Below are 16,393 nucleotides of genomic sequence, written 5' to 3'. Positions count from 1 at the left end.
CTCTCACTGCCCTTCGATTAGAATTCATTCTCCTTAGCATGGCCTAAAAAAGCCTGTCTAAGCTGGTTCACTGCCCTCTCCCCGGCCCCCACCCCATCAGCCACACTGGCCTTCTTTCTGCTCCCTGAGCTCATTCCCACCTCAGGGCCTTTGCACCAGCTGTACCCTTGGCCTAGAATGCTCTTTCCCTAGATCTCTAAGTGACTGCCCCTCCTGTCACTTAGGGCTCAACTCCAGTGCTGTCTCCTCAGAGAGGCCCTCTCTCACCACCCTGCACTCTCACACTACTCCACCGAGCATCAGGTCTGCTAAGCATCACTTAGCAGAACCGAAACTCCTTTTTCTATTTGCTTCCTTATTTCCTGCCCATCTCCCTCAGTAGGATGTAAGTTCAGGAGGGTGGGGACTATGTCACATTCACTGTCTCCCCCAGAGCCTAGCACCAAGCCTGGCAAACAGCGGGCACTGTTTTAAATATTTGATGAATGAATAACCTGGAGATTATCATCATCACTGTTGTAAGCAGGGGCTAAGAGACGTTGAGGAACATGCTTAGGGTCACAAAGCTGGAAAGTGGCAAGGCATTCTGCTTGGAATGACGTTGGACTGTCATAGGAATACCTTGTATGGTCACTTCCATGTAGAGATCCAAGCCAGGGACTGTGGGAAGCCCAAGGGAAGGTCTGGAGAAGGGGGCCCAGCAAAGAGGTTCCAGGACCCAACATGCTCTATAAGATAGAGGGGAGAATGCATGGGTACTGAGGCCTGTGTTCATGTCTGTGAGCAAGCATAGGGTGCAGGCATTTTGGGGCACAAACATACATGCACACACACACAAACACACATGACGGGAGCTGGGCAGCCACTCATGAGGCAGTCCCCCTGGGTGATGGGGTAGAGATGAGGAGCCTACAGGCCTAAGGGCAAGGTTCAGGCCAGCTAGACCAACATCACTGGGCAGCTCGGATTAAAATCATTCTGCTTTGGGAGAAGCCAGGAGCAGAAAAGAGACAACTCATTGCCTCAGGTTAGGGTGGGGGTTGGGGAAGATAGGCACCCACATTGACCACAGCAGCACCCAGTAGCCTCAGGTGGCTGGGTGGATTTGGGAGGAGATGGGGAATACAGGCCCACTTGGTAGAGATGGGAACACAGGAGGCAGAGCTGAGGTGGGGAACCCATCATGCTGAGTACTACCCAGAACAGGCAAAATCTAAGAGCCTGGGGGATGTCCAAGGGTACTTAGAGGCCAGGCAGGCTATATGTAGAGGGGAGTGGGATCAGAGAAAATCATTCTGGAATGTCATTATAGTGGCAAATCTGCGACATGGGTTTTGCCTCCAATGTGCTAGCAGAGTTTGGGTAAATGAAACCCCTCTCTGGCCTCATTTTCCCATATACATCAGAGATTCCGAACCATTTTCAAGTCTTGGACTTTGAGCATTTGATGGCGCTGCGGATCCCACCCAGACTCTCACATATGTGCGCAACATTTTGAGTATTTTTGAGAGGCTCGAGGACCCCTGAAGCCCATCCATATGCCTTGGGCATGAACTCCACAAATAGGACAGTCTTCAAAGACCTCCCACCTCTGACACTGGACACTCACAGTGAGTTCCATAAGGGCTACTAGCAAGACAAAGAAAATGCTGGAAGTCTTCCATTGTCAGAGCTATTCCCAGCCCCTTGGGAGCCCACTCTGGACACCCCCATTAGTCCCACTGCCCTTCCCCAAACTCCTACTACATGGACTCCCTAGCTCACCTAGATTTTTGCACATGGGCTGGGATTGTCACATACACACACGAAGAGTTAAGTAAGATGATCAGTGAAAAGAGCTGGCATGTGGTAAGTGCTCAGAACAGACTTTGGCCAGTTGTGCCCCATGCCATTCACAGGGTCCAGGTTAAGCTCCAGGACTCCCCCAGGAAAGGGCTGGGCCACTGACAGCAGGAAGTTCACAGGCAGACCCCTCAGTGGAGGCCCTGGTCCCCCATGCTCACCATGCTTCCCCCCAAGCCTCTGTCAGCCAAGGAGTCTGGAGGTCAGAGCTCTAAGCACTATCTCCAGGCACAGACCAGCCTGGTCACATGCCTCTTCAACGTCCCAGCTGCTTGGGGCAGGAGGAGTAACCAGGATAATAGGAAGGGGTGAGCCTTGGGAACCTCCCCCTTCCATTCCTCAAAGTGACCCTAATCCCTCCAAACCTACTGGGTCTGCCCAACTTGGAGCACCTCATACAGCGACAAGGGCCTCAGACTGGGAGTCCAGGACAGTGGGTCAGTGCCCTGACTGTACAGTCAGAAAGACCTGCCTTCGAACCCCAGCTCCACTACCCACAGGCTGTGTGAACTCAGGAAAGCAGCTCACCTCTCAGAGCTTCAGGGCCGTCGTCTGTAAAATGCGGGGTGCTAAGAGCATCTGCCTTGTGGGGCTGCAGGGAGGACTGAAGTAGATGGTGTGGGTGCAGCGCTCAGCTCAGAGCCGGGCACAAGCGCTGCTTCCCAGAACCCTCTCTCAGGCCTGCAGAGGAAAGGGCTGGCTGCCCCCACTGGGGATGGAATGTGCAGAGAGCAGCACAAGACATTCAGTGGGCCCTGCAGACATTGGTCCCTGGCAGCCTGTCAAGTGGCTTCTGAGGCAAGGGCTTCAGGGGCCCAGCCTGAGGATGGAGGCAGGAGAATGGCTCCCTCAGGGCCCAGGAAGTGGGCCAGAGAGAGTGCCACCCTTTCCTGAGGCAGGTGAGGACCCTACAGTCCAACATTCCCACCCCAGGCCAGGCTCCCTCCTCGTTTCCATCTCAAGGCAAAAGAGCAACCCTAGGTACAGGGCAAGGCCAGGGCCACAGGCTTCCCTGAAAAGGTGCCCAAGCCCTTCAGGTGGTGCCAGCCAGGGGTTATTAAGGAGCTCAGCATCACCCTGCTTTCTTCCACTCAGTTTGGCCTTTGGGAAACCAGCTTTGCCTTGGGTTGTGGGCATCTGGACGGCCTTCTCTCTCTCATGGTTGGGCAGGCAGTGGTCCCCAGGGCAGGGTGCACATTTGCATCTTTATCTGTATGTACCCCTCAGCCTGCTGGGACTTTCAAGCGCCCCTGGGCCCAACTCTGCAAAGGTCATTCCTTAACATCTCCCCATGTGCTTCTCTCCCCACCCCCCAGCCACTTGGCACCCTCCTTTGCTTAGCATCTGCATACATCTGCATGCTGGTTTGGAGGGCCCTCAACCCTGATGAAACTCACACCTGCTGTCAAATCCCAAGTTAGCTTTGTAGCTGGGGACTCTACCCCCAGCTGACTTCCATACAGGGTGAGCCCTCCGTTATCTGGGACCGCGTGGGACTTGGCTGTTCTGGCTAAGTGACTGGCATTGCTCTGTCTTCTTGGAGCTTCATAGGGTACCTGGGACTCACTCTGCTTCTTGAGCCCCATTTGACCCATGAGCCTGCAGACTGAGAGTTCAACACCAAGGGCTATAATGGACTGAGCAAGCACAAGTCCTCCCAGTCAGCCCTGCCTCAGCTGATACACCTGACTGAGGGCAGATCTCAGGGCCTCCATCTCTGAGCAGCTGCTGTCTCCAAGTCTGGCTCAACAGCCAAGAGAGATGAACCAAGAAACTTCATCGTCCCTTCTCTTTGCCCAAGTTTTACTTATCCCCTACTCCCTAGACCCTCACATTCTGTCTGTCCACCACTCCCCAAAACCTCTCTACTTCTCTGCATCTTCCCCTCTGACTTTTCCCCCACCCCTCCCCAACCTCTTGATGTTGTTGCCCCACTTGACCCCACCCCTGCGGAGTACCCCCTCCCCCCCACTTCGCCCACCTGCTCCTGTCTCTGCTTTAGGACTTCAGCACAGGGTGTGACAAAGGTTGTGGTCTCCTTGAGGCTGGATGAAGGAAGCAGCATGTGCAGGAAGCCAGCAGGTGTGAAATTGGCTGTAGTGGGCCATTCCACTATTGCCGCCCATGCCCATCGTTGAGAGAGTCCCTCCTATTCAGCCATAGCCCACTGCCAGAAGATGTGGTGCCTGGTAAACAGCCTCACCCCCTGATGGACAGTACATGGGGCAGGAGAGAAAGAGAGGAGTCAGGAATGACAACAGCATTTGGGCAGGGTGGAACTGCCATGCCTGAGATGGGAAAGACTGGCTGGAGCTGGTCTGGGGAGGAAGATCGGGAGCTCCACTTTGGACAAGTTGAGTTTGAAGGGTCTAGTAGACATGGCAGCGGAGATGCTAAAAGAACTACTGGAGCTCAGGAGAGAGCTCAAAAGTGGGGATATAAATGTGGGAACTGGCAGCACGTAGGTAGGTGTACTTAAAGCCACAGGACCTGATGAGATCAGCACAGGAGTGGATGTAGATGAGGAAGACCAGCCATGCAGGGGCTGAGTGCTGTGACACTGCAGTGTTCAGAGGCGGCGGGGGGCGGGGGGGGGGTTGAGCAGAAGGACACTGTGTAGGATCAACCACGAGGCTAGAGGCAAACAAGAATGGATGTGCTGGAAGTGAAAGAGAATATTTCAAGAATTAGGAGAAACTGAATGTGTCAGATGCTTCAGATGAGGACTTGGCCCCTGAGGGTAGCAATATGGAGGTCAGTGGTGACCTTAAAAAGAACAGTTGGTGGAAGGAGGTGAAAGCCCAGTTGGAGTGGAGTCGAGAGAGAGAGAGAGAGGGTGGGAGGAGAAGACCAGGAGATAATGAGTCCCGACAACCCTTCTGGGGAGCTTTGCTACGAAGGAGAGCAGAGATGCTGTGGCAGCTGGATGGAGAACACAAGAGAGCCATCTGAGCAAGTATCTGCTGGTGGAAGGACCCAGTACAGGAGGAACTTATGCAGGAGGGGGCCCTGGCTTCAGCGATGCCCTCGAGCAGGCACAAGGGGACAGGATCTAGCGCACAAGGGGAGGGGTAGCCTTAACCAGGGACAGGAACGCCTCACCCCCAGCGACAGGAGGAAGGCAGAGTCGTGGGTGCAGGTGCGGTAGATGGGTGACTGCAGCACTGTGAGTCTGAGAAAGTCTTGATTGCTTCTATTTTCTCAAAGAAGTAGGAAGCGGTATCACCAGCTGAGAGGGAGGATGGGGAAAGAGGGCCAAGGATGGAGGGTAGAAGGCAAAGTGTGAAACAGTCGGCAGGTAGGGAGAGAGGACATGGACTCGGGACCCATGGTGGGAACGTGGGACAGCACTAAGGACTCTCCTGAAGCTCACAGTTTTGTACTTCAAGTGACAGCAGGCAGGGTAGTGGTTTCTCTCAGCCCCGCTCAGCTGCACAGGTACAGATGTGGAGCAGGCGGGACATTGGATTTAACCAGGGCTGGGGTTTCACCAAGGAAGTATGAAGAAGCAAATGAGGTAAGGGAGTTGGGGGTCTGCACAGGAGGGATTATCCTGAGTTTTATGGTGGCCCCTGGGCCCACGCTGAAACTCCCTCCCCTGCTGGGGCCTGAGAGCCCCCCACCTGTCCCCTGCTGTGAGTCATGAGTGGCCTTCCCTCTGCCCTCATCCCGAAATGAGCTTCTGAGAGGGCAGCCACAGGTGGCCACCAAAACCTGAGAAATGAGCTTCTCACACACCGTTCCCCTAACCTGGAAAGTAACGTGGACCCCACACATTCAAAACTGCATCCTCCATCACCCTTCCCAGGCCATCCAAGACAGCTCTCCCCCCCAGTGCCAGTCAGATGCCAGTGCCTATCCGTTCGGCCTCCTCAATCTCTCCTTATCCTCCTCCCCACCTCCCACCTGCCACATCTGGGTCCTAGCAGGGCCACCACACCACCGACTCTGTTCCCTCTGCGTGCCATACGCAGCAGCCCCGAATCCAGTGCCCTACCTCTCGTACTGGGCCACATCATGGCAGCCGGACCGGTCCTTGTCCACCACACTGGCCCTGCCAGTCCCCCTCCATCCTCCTCACACACACCTGTCCCATTACTCTCCTCTCTAAAGCCCTTGGTGGCTCCCAGGGTCTTCAGAGAAAGGGCCAGCTCATCATCCCCCATTCCAGGCCCCGCCCCCTTCCTTCCTGCCTTGGCCCGCTCCAACCCCTCTCCCTCACTACTTCCTGCCCCCAGTTGTGGCTCACCCCCACACCACCCCTGAGGTTGGGAGTTCCCTGAAGACCTCATCAGGCTCTGCTGAATCACCCTTCTCCAGTATGTGGTCTGAAGTAGGGGTTCAGTCAGCTTTGCTGACCTGGTGCGTGGATGACCAAGTGGATGAAGCTTCTGGAAGCGGAAAGAGAGAGGAATGGAATGAAACAAAGGGATTCCTTAGCCAAGTGGCCTCACTTCACTGACCACCTATTACAGGACAAGCTGAGGACATCTGCCTCCCGATGAGAAGCACTGAGAAGGAGGCAAACATCACCTATGGGATATTCCTGCCAAAAAATGTTTAAGGTGGATCTACTCATGAGCAAACAACAAGACAAATTCAGAATGTGGGACATTCTACAGGAAGAGTGACTGGGGCTCTTTAAAATTGACAATGTTATAAAAGACTTTAAAAAAAAGGGGGGGGGGCAGGGCGATTGTTCCAGATTAAAGGAGAAGTGACTAAATGAGATGTGTGATTCTTGATCAAAACTTATTTTTACAACAGCTATAAAGGATATTACTGGTACAACGAGAGAAATTTGAATATGGATTACATACTAGGTGAAACTGCGTCATTATTAAACTTCTTGAGTATGACAATATATAGTCATTATATAGAAAAATGTCCCTGTCTCAGGAAATTCATGCTGAATTACTCAGAGGTGAAATGTTATGATGTCTACAACTTACTTCCAAAAGGTTCAGACAGAGAAACACAAATGTGGGTAAAATGTCAACAGTTGGCAAATCTAGGTCTCTAGGTGAAGGGTATATAGGTGGGTGTTCATTGTACTGCCAGGTGTGACGAGACAAAAAGCCAGGCGGGCAGGAAAGGAGTGGAGGGACACACTCCAAAGAGGGGAGCTCAAGGCCCCGCTTGCCCGGGCATGAGTCAGAGAGGCAGTCCTGCACTCCAGCAGGCCACGGCTGGATGCCAGAGTCAGTCGGACCAGCACAGCCCTGGAGTGGCTCACCACCTAAAAAGGATCAGATCCCTAGGAAGACTTACCCGTGAGCAAACCCACTTAGAAGGACAAGGGCCCTGCAGGAAACAGCTGGGTCCCAGGGAGACCAGCAAGGCAGCCCTGCCCCACCTCTGCCTGAGCTGTGGCAAGAAGCCAGGACCGGCCCAGGCTCACTACTCCCCCCAAACACCCCTCAAGGGGCGACAGTCTAAGTGTATCCTCCTGTGTGAGGAGCCAGGCTAAATATGGAGCCCCAGACATAAGATGCCGCTCAAAACAGATTTTCCTGGAAAAGACCATCTGGCAAAGGATGTCTAGAACATCTTCTGTCACGGGAGGCCGTGTCATTTTCCTGCAGGCAAACGTCCTGAATGGGACTTCTTCTCTAGAAGACCCTAGCTTAGTGCCTCAGTTTCCCCCAAGGTCACTCCCATGCTCCACATGGAAATGCACGCAGTCACCTCCCTCCTAAATTGCATCTCTGGGAAGAAGAGAATGAGATTGGGGACACAGGTCCAAGCAGCAGACAGTTCTGCCCAGGTACAAATCCTGAGCCTCAGTATCCACCTCCACAAAATGGGAATACTGGTAGTATCTCCCTCTAAACGTGGTCGTATGAGAGTACTCGGCCAGTGGTAGTGCTCCATGCACGGAAACTCGGCAAGGAAATGTCCCCCCCTCGGAGCCCCTCCCTCTCAGTGCTGTCAATATATTTTCCTATACACTGGGGAAAGGGGGCTCTTGGGTGGGCAGGCCTCTCCTCCAGAGACAGGAGGTGAGTAGGGGAGGCCAGCTGGCCCATTTTACTGATTCAGAGATCCCAGGTCACAGAACTTGTAGCTTCCCTGGGAGGTAGGGCTCCTAACCTTCCAGGGAAGAGGGTGGAGAATGACTGTATTTGCCCAGGGATAGGGGGTGGGCTTGGAGGTAGTCATAATGCCTCGTACCCACTCTCCCTTAAGCTGCCTGAATACCCCCCCATTAAGTAGCTCTTGCTTCCAGGGTCTGGAAGAAGGAGCTAGGGAACCTAAGAAAGTTCAAATGCCTCTTCTTGGACCCAGGCTGCCCATCTGCCCTGGCCAAGCCCTGAGCCCTCTCCCTGCTCCCCATTCACCCACCCATCAAGCTCAGCTTGGCTTCTCCTGAGCCTGCCAGGAATTTCAGACCCACTTCCATTGTGGCTAGTGCTTCTGTCCCTAGTTTCCTTCCAGGGTCCCCCCAAGACGGCCCCAAGACAAAGGGGTAGGCTGGGGCAGTGCCCCCCCTCCCCGGGGCCTGTGTGGAGACAATGTTCCCTGTTCTGATTCAGGGAGTCCCCAGATCCTCCAGGGACAGCAACAGTCAGAATACCTCCTTTTAGGAGGGGGCCAGCTGGGCAGGGTGGCCCCCACATCTGGATTCCCTGCCCCACCCCAGCCCCAGCAGCGGGCTCTAAGGACCCCTCCCTCCCTGAGGCTGCCACGGCCATTATGTGCCTTCTCAGCCTTGCCCGCTGCCTGCCACGCCCCCACGCAAGCCCCTGTTCCAGCAGCAGAGTCCAGAGCGGGGAAGGCCTGGCGGCCAAGCCAGGCTGTCAAAGTTAGGAAACTGGAAACAGAAATAAATCCTCAAAGCTGCTCCGTGGTAAAGGTAGCTGCCAGCAGGCCCCGGCAACCACCCAACACCCTGGGTCCCCCGCCACCAAGCTGCCACTGGCACCCCATCAATGCACACATGTACCTCAGATTATACAAAAGGGGGGGATCCGGAGGCAGAGCCCAGAAGGCAATGGGGCCGGCTGGCCCTAAATGCCCCTGCAGGCTGGCCTGGGGTTCTCTGGTGGCGCCCCCACTCCCTGGCCCAGACCCGGCCAGCCCCGGGCTTCCTCTCACGGCCCCATCTCCATGACAACCGTATCCTTCGGATGCTCCAGCCGCCACGGAATTGATCTCAAAATGTAGCTTTGTTAGCAGACCCCAGCGGGCATGGAGGGCGGAGGGCGGCGCCCTCCAGCATGCCTTACCTCCCCCGCCCCCAGCATCCCCTCCTGGCCCCCAACCCGACTTCGGGAGAGGCGGGGTCCCAGGGAACGAGGGCCCTGGGGACGAGGTGGCCCCGCGGCCCCACTCACCGCTCCTGGTCCCAGTCGCTGGGTCCAGCCTCTCATGGCGGGGCCATGCGGAGGCCTCCGCTGGACTGACCGTCCCGCTCCGCCGCCGCCTGTCGGGACTCCCCGCGCCCGCTCCAGTCCCTTCAGGTGTCAGAGCCGAGGCTGTGGAGAAGCTGAGCAGAGATGGGGGGACGGACGGCAGGAGGGAGGGAAGGAAGGAGAGAAGGAGGGAGGGAGGAGCAGGAAGGGCGGGGAAGGGCGGGGGGACTGCAGGCGGGCGGGTAGCGGGAGCGGAGCCCGAGGCGACAGCGGCCACTCTGGCCGGCCCGCCCGCCACGCCTCCGCTCCCAGGTCCCCAATGTGTGCCCTGAGCCGGCCAGGGAGGGTGAGGCCAGCCCCTTCCCGCACAGCCCCGCGCCCGGCCCTTTAAGAAAGTGGGGGAGGGGAGCGCTGCGAGGTTCCGCACCACCCCCCCCTTCCAGCCGGGCCCCAGCTGTCCTCTAACCCCGGGTCAGACCCAGCCACCGCTGGGGGGGGGGGGGGGAGGAGGGCCCTCAGCATCAGACCCTGAGCCCTCAGGCTCAGTTCAGCCCTCCTCCAGGTGAAGGAGGGAACAGGTCCTTGCCCTGCTCCAAAGGTCTGTTCCTCCACTAACTCTACTCCCCCCACACACAAGCCCAGAGAGACCCCACCCAGAATGCGGGACATGGTGGCCCATCTCAGAGATCAGTAAACTGAGCCTGCCCTACCTACCTACCTACCTACAGAGACAGAGGGAGGCACAGACAGACCTGGAGTTTGGGGTGAGAAGGGGGGCTCAGGTTAGAAGATCAGACAAAGGAGAGATACACTGAGGGAGGGAGAGGGGAAAGGTGGATCCAGTCAAGAATGCAGACTCCCAGCGCCAGGTCAGGGGAAGGCTACCTAGGCAGAGAGATACGGATGCTGTGGGCTGTAAAAACCATCTCCCAGGGGATCTGCCCCCCAGTTCCCTCCATGCTGGTCACTACCTCGAAGACCTTCCCCACTCAGGACACTAGCTCTGAAGAAGAAGGGTGACAAGAATGCATCTGGACTAGACACCCAGAAGAACTTCCTAGCCATGAGGCTCATACAGGGCAAGATTCCACCTCTCACACAGGTAATAATGGGCCCCCACCCATAGGGATCTACAGAGACCAGAAGCTGGGGGGAGCGGGGGAGGGGGAGCAGGTCTAGTTCCACTACAGAGAGAGATCAGGGTAGAGTCAGCCCTACCACCGAAGGCCACTTTCCACAACTGTCCTTCCACTCCAGCCCCCAGGGTCTGTTCACTGCCCCGGGCTCCTTCCCATCTCCAGATCTTTGCAGGCGTTCCACCCTCTGCCAGGTCAGGCCTTGATCCTGCTGTGCTCAATGAACTCCTACTCAGTCCTCAAATCCCTGCTTAAACGCCCCTTCCCCCAAGAAGCTTTCTGTGACCTTCTTTCTACCCATACACACATACACACACACACACACACAGAGTTGGGGCCCTCTTCTTAGAGAGCAGAGGGTGAGAGAAGGGAGAGAATTTGCTGACCTATTCGGGGTGTCTAAGCTGTCCAGGATGGAGTAATTGGAGATTCAGGGTGTGAGCTGTGATTAGTCTCCTCCCTCTTCAAGCTGGGCCACAGCTGAAGCTGGGGTTTTATCAACCATGGTAGACACTTCTGTTATTACCTGTACATCCACCATGTGCCAGAGTACACAGTAAATGCCTTCCATGTGTTATATTTAACCCCCAGAACAATCCTGCAACCCATTTTACAGATGAGAAAGCTGAGGCCCAAAAGCACTGGCCACTTGCTTAAGGTCCCAGGAGGTCTGACCCTGTGGACAGAGCTGGGTAGTTGAGAGGGCACTCGGGCCACACCGCTTTCCTGCCCATCAAACCCAAGGAGATTGCCACAGAGCCCAAAAACAAGGGGTCCACTCTACTGCAAATGCCCAGGATCTTCTTGGAGGGCACAGAGGGAACACGGCTTCCCTGCGGTCCTGCCCTCTAACCTTCTGCCCTCTGCTACCTGTAGGCAGGGATGGGTGGCAACCAACAGGAGCCGTGAGCGAAGGAGAGGTGACAAGGCTTTGCTTCCATATTCCCCATGCTCAGGAACCATGACCTCAAGTCACAGCCAGACAACCTTTCTGAGCCTCCACTTCCTCAACTACCCAGTAAGGATGGTAATAACCCCTCTCTTGTGGGCCTGGGGTGGGATGAAAGGAGCTGTTATGCTCAGTGCCCACCCACCCAAGACCTGACCCCCAGATGCACTCAACAGGCTGTGGTTATTCCAACCGTAATGAGTGACTTACTCATGGGATGGATCATTCACTCTCTGTCCACCTAGATGGACTGTGAGCCCCCTGAAGGCAAGGTCTTTCTTGTTCACCATGTGTGGTCAGTACCTAATGCGATAACTATACACAGGAGGAAAGAATAGAGGCAGGGAGGGAGATACAGCCGTCTCCCTGCTTCATCTGGCACACAGAACCTAGTCCCTGGCCTGGGTCTGCTCCCCATCGTTGGCAGCTCTGGGAGCCTGTTGCACTGGGCATGGGCTGGCCAGGGCCAGAGGCCTGGGCTCTCATCTAACCCTGCTGCTTCCTGGCTGTGCGACCATGGCAGCCAGATCCCCTCCCTGAAACTCACTGCCCCGTGCGAAGTGCAACTAGCCCAAAGGGCTCGAAGGGCCGTCACAAGCCCACGGAAGGCCCCTGTGAGAGAGTGCTGTGGTGCACTGGACACAGGAGACAGAGTTACGGTTCTTATTCCGTGTAGCTACTTTTGCCTCCTGAAAGAGTACAGGGTCGGCATCTCCCCACCCAGCAGCCAAAATGCACTACATTCCTCAGCATCCCTCCAGGGGAAAAGAAAATCAGCAGCTTCTCCCCCCCTCCTCCTCCCCCACCTTTCCCCACCACCTGAAGGTGAGTTTCAGGAAGGCGGGTGCTGGAGGCTGGACAGGGGCATGGGGCCCAGTTCCCAGCCCACTTAGCCCAGCACAGCCCCTGCTACAGTGAGACCTCTACCTGACCTCCTGCCCCGCCTGACCCAGGCAGGGCCTCCTCCTCTTCCTCAGCCTGAGCAGAGTGGGGCATCCCGGGAGGAGAAGAGGCCAGGACCTGAGACCCACCACCTGGAGGAAAGCATATGGATCCAGAGGAGGCTTGGCCCAGAGAGCATCTGCAACACCCAATGCTCCCATCTTCCACCTGGTGGACTGAGGCCAGGAGATGAGAGGCTGTGTAGGGATTCCCCAGGCCAATTCTGGAGTACTCGGTGAGCACCTACTGTGTGCCCAGCCATGCACCAACCCTGCCCTTGCCCCTTCACCCCCAAGATAAAGGCCCCAGCCCACCTGTCCCTCTCCCAACACCTCACACCTCAAATGTGATGCCCTAGGACCCCACCCACCCTCATACACCCTGACCATCTCTAATAACCTTACTTTGCTTATGCTGGTCCCCTGCCTAGGATGACTTCTCTTCATTCACTTTCTCTCGCTAGTTCCTCTCAACCCTCCAGCCCCCCTCCAGCTATTATGCCATTTCTTTTCCCCCATCACAGCAAAGCTCCTTGAAGAAGTTGTCCATGCTCTCCAATTTCTCTCCCATTCTCTCTTGAACTCACTCCCATCTGACTCTCATCCCTTCACCCACACTTCTTCCACTGACACTGCTCATCAAGGTCACCAACACAGCTAATGAGTACAGATATACAGGTTGGGCACTGCACAAAGGCACCTGGGGTACACAAGGGGTGGAGAAGGAGCTAAAATTCAGCTTGCTGTCCCCTCACCATGCTGTACCTGGAACAAGGCGACATCGGGCTGGGGAGAGACACCTTTTCCTTTATACCAAGGTATCTCCCTTCTGCATGCTCGTACACTGGGTCCACCTAGAGGAGCCGGCTCTTTCTCCTTTTTATACAAAGGGATTAGATAGACTTACTGGGGCCTGGTCCTTAGGGACCACTGTGATGTCAAAACCAAAAGTCAATTCTCACACCTCATCTTAACTTATTGCCAGCATCTGCCACACTTGATCAGCCTTCCTCCTCGAAACGGTTCCTCCCGCTGACTTCCAGGACTCCTACTGCCCTCCTATATCCCTGGCTGTACCTTTTCACCCTCCTTTGCTGATTCTTCCTCCACTCCCTGGCCAACAAGTACCGAAGGCCCCAGGTGTCAGTCCTCTGTCTTCTTTTCCAGCTCCCTCTCCCATGGTGATCCCATCTGGCCTCAAAGCCCATCTAAACCCCAAGGATCCTCCCGTGTGACTCTCCAGCCTGAACCTCGTCCCTCTCAGGTCATACCCAACAGCTGACCTAAGGTCTCCACAAGGATATGCAAAGAGCAGCTCCAGTTCATCCCAACCAAAAGTGACCTCTTTGCAGATGCCACCACCTTCCTTCCATCAGCTCAGGCTAAAACTCAGGCGCCGTCCTTGCCTCCCACACCCCACATGCTAGCCCTCAACACACCCTATGGGATCTACTTTCAAAACAGGTCTCCAATTGGCCACTGCCCATCAGTTCCACTGCTACCACCTGGCCGCAGCCGCCATCGCCCCCTCACTGGTCCCCCTGCTTGCCCCCAGCCCCGCTACCGACATTCCCAACACGGCAGCCAAAGAGATCCTGTTCAATGTCAGCCAGATCATGTCACTCCTCTGCTCAAAATCTTCAAAAGGCTCTCATGTCACTGAGAGTTAAAGCAAAGCCTTACAATGGCTATAAGTTCCTACATGATGTGGGCCCCGCCACCCGTCTGACCTCCCTCCTCTCCAGCCACAGGGGCCTCCTCACTGATCCTCTAACACATCAGGCACATTCCCACCTCAGGGCCTTTGCACTCACTATGCCCTCTGCCTGAAAGTCCTCCCCCAGGTGGCTGCATGGCTTAGCCCTCACCCCCTTCAGCTCTCTGCCTAAAATACGAGTCTCCCCTTGGCAGGCTTGCTTTTCCTCCAGAAGACATCTTTATATCCTACATGCCTACTTGCTTATGCTGGTTATTGTCTGTCTTCCTACCACCCCTATCATCACTAGACCATAAGCTCCAGGAGAGCTGGAAATTTGTTCTTTCACTTCTGTACACCCAGGGCCTAGAACATTGCCTGGCCCATAGCAGGCACTCGGTAAAGTGCTCAGATAATGAACACACCAGCAGATAAAGAAAGGAAATAACTACAGATACTAAAGTGTACTCTGAAAACAAAAACGGGGATGTGACGGCCCCTAGTTAGAAGAGTGGGAGCGCCTTCAGCCAGGTGGCCAGAGGAGGCCTCCCTGAGGATGTGCCCCCAGACTGGGCACACCCGGTCCCAGCACACACCACCTTCCCCCTTCACAGCACACATCACGCTCTGCCATTCCTGTCTGGATAGTCCATGAGGGCAAGGACCCTTCCCACTCTTCTCTGGATTCCCACTTCCTCCAGAGCCCAGGGCCAGCATACAGTAGGCACTCAAAGGGTGATAAAGCCAAAGAATGGATGGATGAGAGATCATGGACAAATCCATGCATGAGCCATAGGACTCTGACAGAGCCCAAGGTAGGGAAGCTGTGTGGTGAGGAGCAGGCAGGAAGCCACAGAGGCCTAGGATGGAATCCCTGGGACCTCGGGGTCTTCTCTGTATAATCCCCCGCATCACCCATGACTCCTCTGTTAGCTGAGTGGGAGTGTGGGGAGGAAAAGCCATTCTCACTGGCCATCCTGTGGCCATGAGGATGATGGTTAATCCATTTGTTCAACAAACATTTACTGAGCAACTACTGTATGCCCTGTGCCAGGCCATGGGAGGAGGGTGGGCAGGGCCCAGACAAAGTCCCTCCTTCTACAGCTCACAGCCTATCAGATGATTTCCCAGAGGAAAGAGCCCCTCTTCTATCTATCTATAGGTAGGTAGAGCTGCCGGGAACAGGCAACTTCTCTGCTTCACCCCAGTTATCACAAAATGAGATCAAATTTTAAGTATGAGTTTTACTAGTCTCCTACCTACTACCTCCCTGGACTGGGAACTCCAAAGAGGACAAGAACTGGGTCTTTTTACTGCTGGGTCCCCAGCATCTAGCAAGGGCCTGGAGCATTGTAGGAGCTCAATACATACTTGCTGAACAAATGGATGAATGAAGAAATGAGTGGGAGAATATAAGCAGGACCTAAGGATGGTAAAGATTTGGGCTTGCAGCCAAGAGAAGGACACGATGGGAAAGGCCACACAGCTGAGCAGGCCTGAGATGCAGGAAGGTCTCGGGGAGGACAGCAAGGCCAGGGGCAGGAGGAAAAGGAGAAGGGAGACTGCTCAACCTCTGAGAGTTGCCTGTCCTACCCCCACCCCCCAGCAAACAGGGCCCTGACAACACTGGCCCAGGGCTAGTGGACAAAACCCCATAAGGAGTGCCAGGGACTTGGAGTACCTAGAGCCAGTCGGCTGCGGGCCCAGGGCACAGGCAAAGCCTGGCCCAGAACTTTGTCTGAAGGCCTTTGTGGGCCTCTGGGAGCCTGTCCAGGAGGATGCCGGGAACTGGCTAGGGTGCTATGGGGTGAGCACTGTCCTGCTTCCCAAGGTCCATCTGACCCTCCAGGGCTGGGTTATGGGGTTAGAAGGAGGATCCCCATCTGCCGCCCAAATCCTTATCCCTGGGGCGAGAACACCACCCTATCCCAGGAAGCCGGGGCACTACCTATAGCATTAGGCCAGCAGATCCCATCCTGGTTACTGAGGCCCAGGGAAGATGCAGCTCCGCTAGAGGATGCACAAAGTCCGGCTTGAAGCTGACCCTCCCCTCACCCAGCGTTCCCCCCGCCCACCCCCCTCAGGAAGCCCCGCCCGAGAGAGGAGGGCGAGCTAAGAGCCGCGGACTCCTGGCCTGGGAGGCGCCTCAAGCGTCAAGTTCCCGGGAGGGCGAGCTCGGGGCTGGGAGCGGAGCCGTGCGCAGCCCAGGAGGCTCTCTGCTTCCCTCTGCTGGCAGGATCCAGAATTACCAGAGCGTCCCGCGTCACCAGGCCAAGCCGGGTCCTGGGCGCTCCGCGGCGGGCAGCCCCCCCTCCCAATCTCTTACCAAGAAAGGAAGAGACTCGAGGTCGTATGGGTCATCCCCTTGCCTCAGCACCAGGCCCGGCCGTGCCCCGAAGTCCAGCCGCAGGCTCTCTAACCAGCCTCCGTGCTGGGACGCTCGCTCTTTCTGGCAGTCCTTTACCTGGTCCAAC

The 16,393-nt window shown here is 55.9% G+C and overlaps 1 protein-coding gene across 4 annotated transcripts in view; it reads right to left on the bottom strand.

The window, feature by feature from the left end:
• PSD2 (pleckstrin and Sec7 domain containing 2) overlaps nucleotides 1–16,387 on the bottom strand; it is a 54,010-nt gene extending 37,623 nt beyond the window's left edge. The window contains exons 1-2 of one of the 4 annotated variants that reach the window (XM_081826982.1): nucleotides 16,246–16,387; nucleotides 9,180–9,320 (exon numbers count right to left, since the gene is read on the bottom strand). The gene's annotated coding sequence lies outside the window, so the exon portion shown is untranslated. Of the gene's footprint in view, nucleotides 1–3,823; nucleotides 4,049–9,179; nucleotides 9,423–16,245 lie in introns of those variants that run through there. The other 3 variants (XM_081826983.1, XM_081826980.1, XM_081826984.1) reach the window with 3 other exon arrangements.
• Nucleotides 16,388–16,393: the final 6 nt, after the last annotated feature.

This window comes from Leptonychotes weddellii, chromosome 7 (assembly GCF_054177405.1).
Source record: "Leptonychotes weddellii isolate Sample4059 chromosome 7, ASM5417740v2, whole genome shotgun sequence".
Classification (NCBI taxonomy): Eukaryota; Metazoa; Chordata; class Mammalia; order Carnivora; family Phocidae; genus Leptonychotes; species Leptonychotes weddellii.
This window is presented reverse-complemented; position numbering and strand designations above follow the sequence as displayed.